This window comes from Arachis hypogaea, chromosome 1, assembly GCF_003086295.3.
Source record: "Arachis hypogaea cultivar Tifrunner chromosome 1, arahy.Tifrunner.gnm2.J5K5, whole genome shotgun sequence".
NCBI lineage: Eukaryota > Viridiplantae > Streptophyta > Magnoliopsida > Fabales > Fabaceae > Arachis > Arachis hypogaea.
Window position 1 is genome coordinate 58713768 of NC_092036.1, and position 6899 is coordinate 58720666.

Genomic DNA, 6899 nt, shown 5'->3' on the forward strand with positions numbered 1-6899 from the left:
TTCAAAAATCAAATCTTTTTCATTTTTCTTACTATTTTTCAAAAATTTTTAATTTGAATTTTAAAATCTTTTTCTTATCTTTAATTCATGATTTTCAAAAACTTCTCTAACAATTAATGTGATTGATTCAAAAATTTGAAGTTTGTTACTTTCTTGTTAAGAAAGGTTCAATCTTTAAATTCTAGAATCATATCTTTTAGTTTCTTGTTAGTCAAGTAATTAATTTTAATTTTAAAAATTAAATCTTTTCCAAGCATATCTTTTTAATCATATCTTTTTATCATATCTTTTTAAATCATATCTTTTTCAAAAATTTGATTTCAAAATATCCCTTCTAACTTCTTATATTCTTATGTTTTCAAAATTGATTTTCAAATCTTTTTCAACTAACTAATTGACTTTTTGTTTGTTTCTTATCTTTTTCAAAACCACCTAACTACTTTCCCTTCTCTAATTTTCGAAAATTCCTCACCCCTTTTTAAAATTCTTTTTTTAATTAATTAATTGTTTCAAATTTTAATTCTAATTTTATTTCTTCCTTTAATTTTTGAAAATCACTAACTTATTTTTCAAAATTTATTTTCGAAAACTCCTCCCTTTCATCTTCTTCTATTTATTTATTTATTTACTAACACTTCTCTTCATCTCAAGAATCTGAACCTATCTTCATCCTTGTGTTTGGATTCTTACCTTTTCCTTCTTCTATTCCCTTTTTCTTCTACTAACATAAAGGAATCTCTCTACTGTGGTAAAAAAGATCCCTATTATTATTTTCTATTCCCTTCCTTTTCATATGAGCAGGAGCAAGGACAAGAATATTTTTGTTGAAGCAGATCCTGAACCTGAAAGGACTCTAAAGAGGAAACTAAGAGAAGCTAAATTACAACAATCCAGAGACAACCTTACAGAATTTTTCAAAAAAAAAAGAGGAGATGGCAGCCGAAAATAATAATGCAAGGAGGATGCTTGGTGATTACACTACACCTACTTCCACGTTTAATGGAAGAAGCATCTCAATCCCTACCATTGGAGTAAACAATTTTGAGCTGAAACCTCAACTGGTTGCCCTAATGCAACAGAACTACAAGTTTCATGGACTTCCATCAGAAGATCCCTACCAGTTTTTAACTGAGTTCTTGCAGATCTGTGAGACTGTTAAGACTAATAGAGTAGATCCTGAAGTCTACAGGCTCATGCTTTTCCCTTTTGCTGTGAGAGACAGGGCTAGAACATGGTTGGACTCACAACCTAAAGATAGCCTGGACTCTTGGGATAAGCTGGTCGCGGCCTTCTTGGCTAAGTTCTTTCCTCCTCAAAAGCTGAGCAAGCTTAGAGTGGATGTTCAGACCTTCAAACAAAAAGATGGTGAATCCATCTATGAAGCTTGGGAAAGATACAAGCAGATGACCAAAAGGTGTCCTTCTAACATGCTTTCTGAATGGACCATTTTGGATATATTCTATTATGGTCTATCTGAATTCTCTAAGATGTCACTGGACCATTCTACAGGTGGATCCATTCACCTAAAGAAAACGCCTGCAGAAGCTCAAGAACTCATTGACATGGTTGCAAATAACCAATTCATGTATACTTCTGAGAGGAATTTCGTGAGTAATGGGACGCCTCAAAGGAAGGGAGTTCTTAAAATTGATGCTCCGAATGCCATATTGGCTCAGAATAAAATGTTAACTCAGCAAGTCAACATGATTTCTCAAAGTCTGAATGGATGGCAAAATGCATCCAACAGTACTAAAGAGGCATCTTCTGAAGAAGAAGCTTATGATCCTAAGAACCCTGCAATAGCAGAGGTAAATTATATGGGTGAACCTTATGGAAACACCTATAATTCATCATGGAGAAATCATCCAAATTTCTCATGGAAGGATCAACAAAAGCCTCAATAAGGCTTTAATAATGGTGAAAGAAACAGGCTCAGCAATAGCAAGCCTTATCCATCATCTTCTCAGTAATAGACAGAGAATTCTGAGCAGAGCACTTCTAATTTAGCAAACTTAGTCTCTGATCTATCTAAGGCCACTTTAAGTTTCATGAGTGAAACAAGGTCCTCTGATGAGCGGATATTTTATACGCTTTTTGGGGGTAATTTCATGTAGATTTTAGCATGTTTTAGTTAGTTTTTAGTAGAATATTATTAGTTTTTAGGCAAAAATCATATTTCTGGACTTTACTATGAGTTTGTGTGTTTTTCTATGATTTCAGGTAATTTCTGGCTGAAATTGAGGGAGCTGAACAAAAATCTGAGTTAGGCTAAAAAAGGACTGCGGATGCTGTTGGATCCTGACCTCCCTACACTCGGAATGGATTTTTTGGAGCTACAGGAGTCCAATTGGCGCGCCCTCAACGGCTTTGGAAAGTAGACATCCAGGGCTTTCCAGCAATATATAATAGTCCATACTTTGCGCGAAGATAGACGACGTAACTTGGCGTTAAACGCCAAGTACATGCTGCTGTCCGGAGTTGAACGCCCAAAACACGTTATAACTTGGCGTTCAACTCCAAGAAAAGCCTTAGCTCGTGGATAGCTTTAGTCTCAACCCCAGCACACACCAAGTGGGCCCCAGAAGTGGATTTTTGCACCAATCATCTTAGTTTACTCATATTCTGTAAACCTAGGTTACTAGTTTACTATTTAAACAACTTTTAGAGACTTATCTTGTACCTCATGACATTTTCAGATCTGAATTACATACTATTTGCATGAGTCTCTAAACTCCATTGTTGGGGGTGAGGAGCTCTGCAGCGTCTCGATGAATTAATGCAATTGTTTCTATTTCACTCAACGTGTGTATGGTCTGATCTAAGATGTTCATTCGCGCTTAATTGTGAAGGAGGTGATGATCCGTGACACTCATCACCTTCCGCAACTCATGAACGTGTGCCTGACAAACACCTCCGTTCTACATCAGACTGAATGAGCGTCTCTTAGATTCCTTAATCAGAATCTTCGTGGTATAAGCTAGAATTGATGGCGGCCACTCTTGAGGATCCGGAAGGTCTAAACCTTGTCTGTGGTATTCCGAGTAGGATCCAAGGATTGAATGGCTGTGACGAGCTTCAAACTCGTGATTGCTGAGCGTGATGACAAACGCAAAAGGATCAATGGATCCTATTCCAACATGATCGAGAACCGACAGCTGATTAGCCGTGCTGTGACAGAGCATCTGGAACGTTTTCACTGAGAGGATGGGAAGTAGCCACTGACAATGGTGACACCCTACATACAGCTTGCCGTAGTCGGGCTTTACAAACAATTGAGTTGAATATTACATTGCAGAAATTCAGAGGACAAAGCATCTCCAAAACTCCAACATATTCTCCATTACTGCACAACAAGTAACTATTTCACACTCTTTTATTTTTCTAATAATTCCAACTGATAATTTTAATTAATATCCTGACTAAGAATAATAAAATAAACATAGCTTGCTTCAAACCAATAATCTCCGTGGGATCGACCCTTACTCACGTAAGGTATTACTTGGACGACCCAGTGCACTTGCTGGTTAGTTGTGCGGATTGCAAAAAGTGTTATTGCAATTTCGTGCACCAAGTTTTTGGCGCCGTTGCCGGGGATTGTTTGAGTTTGAACAAACTAAAGGTTTATTTTATTTCTTAGATTTGGAATAATTTATTTTTGTTGCTACAGAGTCATTAAATCTTTAGTCCTTTATTCCCTTTTCAAAAAGAATTTTTCAAAATTATTATTATCCATCAATTTTCAATTTTTTTTCGTGAGTTTAGTGTCTTGTTCTAAGTTTGGTGTTAGTTGCATATTTTATATTTTTCTTGAAATTTTTGAACTTGCGTTTTTTTTTTGTTCTTCATTGATCTTCAAGTTGTTCTTGTTTATTTTGCTTGTTTGATCTTGAGTTTTTCTTGTTTTGTGTCTTTTCTTGTTTTTCTTATGCTTTTTCAAAATATTAACCTTCGAAAATTATACTTTTATCCATAAATATAATACATCTTTAAAATCAACACTGAAGTTACTGCCCAATTGGCTGGAGCATTAGTAGTTGTTCTTCATAATTGGGTATCTTCTTTAAAATCTTCATAATTGGTGTTTTCTTGTTAAGTTTTCTTAAATTTTCGAAAATTTGTCTTGGTTTTCTAAAAATTTAAAGTTTGGTGTTCTTTCTTTTGTTCTTGGTGTTCTTGTGAATCTTCAAGGTGTTCTTGAGTCTTTCTTGTGTTTTGATCTTAAAATTTTTTAGTTTGGTGTTCCTTGGTGTTTTCTCTCCAAAATTTTCGAAAATAAGGAGCATTAGATCTAAAAATTTTAAGTCTTGTGTCTTTTATGTGTTTTTCCCTTCCATCATAAAATTCAAAATTCAAAAAAATATATCTTTTCTAACTAATTTTAAACCATATTTTCGAAATTTTTATATAAAAATTTCAGATTTCAATTTCAAAATTTTTCAATTCTTATCTTTTTAAGTTTAAAAAAAAAATTATATATATATATATATAATTTAAAAAATTTTTTATTTCGGTTTTTGTTTTATTTTATTATTTCAAAAATTATTTTTATAATAAAATAAATAATATCAACATACATATCATCTCCTTTATTCCATCATGGAATTAAGTGGGAATGAACAGTCCAGGAGGACTCTGGGGTCATATGCTAACCCCACTACTGCTTCATATGGGAGTAGTATCTGTATACCCTCCACTGGAGTTAGTAGCTTTGAGTTGAATCCTCAGCTCATTATCATGGTGCAGCAAAACTGCCAGTATTCCGGTCTTCCACAGGAAGAACCTACAGAGTTTCTGGTACAATTTTTACAAATTGCTAACACAGTACATGATAAGGAAGTAGATCAGGATGTCTACAGATTATTACTGTTTCCATTTGCTGTAAAAGATCAAGCTAAGAGGTGGTTAAATAACCAGCCTAAGAATAGCATAAAAACATGGAAACAGCTATCAGAAAAATTCCTGAATCACTATTTCCCTCCAAAACGGATGACACAGCTAAAGCTAAACATCCAAGGCTTCAAACAAGGAGATAATGAATCCCTTTATGATGCTTGGGAGAGATACAGAGAGATGCTAAGAAAATGCCCCTCTGAAATGTTTTCAGAGTGGGTGCAATTAGACATCTTCTACTATGGGCTTACAGAAAAAGCTCAGATTTCTCTAGACCACTCAGCTGGTGGATCTATACATATGAGAAAAACAATTGAAGAAGCTCAAGAGCTTATTGATACAGTTGCCAAAAATCAGCATCTGTACCTAAGCAGTGAACCTTCCATGAAAGAAGAAGTTAAAACAGTAACTGCTGAACTCAGTCCTATGGATCAGGCTAATGAATTCAATCAGCAATTAGACTTTCTAACCCAGCAGCTAGCAGAATTCAAGGAAATACTACAAGAAACAAGAATGGCTAACAGGAATATGGAAGTACAGTTAAAGCAAACAGAAAGGCAACTGTCAAAACAAATAGTAGAAGAATGCCAAGCAGTTCAATTAAGAAGTGGGAAAACATTAAATACCTCACTTCAAAGCAGCAGGAAGCCAAGAAATGAACAAATAGCTACTCAAAATCCCTCTGAGGACAATCAGAGCCCAGAGAGGAATAAGTCTGGCGCTGAACGCCCAGACCATGCTCATTTCTGGTGTTCAACGCCAGAAACAAGCATGAATCCGGCGTTGAACGCCCAAGGGAAGCATAGTTCTGGCGTTCAGACGCCAGTAACAGATAAGGAGATGGTGCCTAACGCCACTCCAGCTTCCACCCCTGGCATTCAAATGCCAGTGGGGGATCAGTCACATACAAGTGCTGATAACAACCTTCCTAAAAAGGCTTCCCAACCCACTTCTGTAGGTAATAAACCTGCAGCAACTAAGGTTGAGGAATATAAAGCCAAAATGCCTTATCCTCAAAAACTTTGCCAAGCAGAACAGGATAAGCAATTTGCTCGCTTTGCAGACTATCTCAGGACTCTTGAAATAAAGATTCCATTTGCAGAAGCACTTGAGCAAATACCTTCCTATGCTAAGTTCATGAAAGAGATCTTGAGTCATAAAAAGGATTGGAGGGAGACTGAAAAAGTTTACCTCACTGAAGAATGCAGTGCAGTCATTCTGAAAAGCTTACCTGAGAAGCTTAAAGATCCCGGGAGCTTTATGATACCATGCACATTAGAGGGTACTTGTACCAAGCAAGCTTTATGTGATCTTGGGGCAAGTATCAACCTAATACCTGCATCTACTATCAGAAAGCTTGGTTTGACTGAAGAAATCAAACCAACCAGGATATGTCTTCAACTTGCTGATGGCTCCATTAAATACCCATCAGGCGTAATTGAAGACATGATTGTCAAGGTTGGGCCATTTGCCTTTCCTACTGACTTTGTGGTGCTGGAAATGGAGGAGCACAAGAGTGCAACTCTCATTCTAGGAAGACCTTTCCTAGCAACTGGCCGAACCCTCATTGACGTCCAAAAAGGGGAAGTAACCTTGAGAGTCAATGAGGAGGAGTTCAAGTTGAATGTTGTCAAAGCCATGCAACATCCAGACACCCCAAATGACTGCATGAGTGTTGATATTATTGACTCTCTAGTAAGAGAGGTCAATATGGCTGAGAGTCTCGAATTATAGCTAGAGGACATCTTTAAAGATGTTCAGCCTGACCTGGAGGAATCAGAGAGAATAGTAGAACCTCTGAAAATCCTTCAGGAAGAGGAGAAACTTCCTAAACCCGAGCTCAAACCATTACCACCATCCCTGAAATATGCATTTTTGGGAGAAGGTGATACCTTTCCTGTAATTATAAGCTCTACCTTAGAGCCACAGGAAGAGGAAGCACTAATTCAAGTGCTAAGGACACACAAGACAGCTCTTGGGTGGTCCATCAGTGATCTTAAGGGCATTAG

General features: G+C 36.6%; 1 non-coding gene across 1 annotated transcript; it reads right to left on the reverse strand.

Annotated features, from left to right (window-relative positions):
* Positions 1-1325: 1325 nt before the first annotated feature.
* Positions 1326-1433, reverse strand: LOC112715857 (small nucleolar RNA R71). Its single transcript, XR_003160026.1, has one exon. It is a non-coding gene; the product is annotated as a small nucleolar RNA R71 (small nucleolar RNA).
* Positions 1434-6899: the final 5466 nt, after the last annotated feature.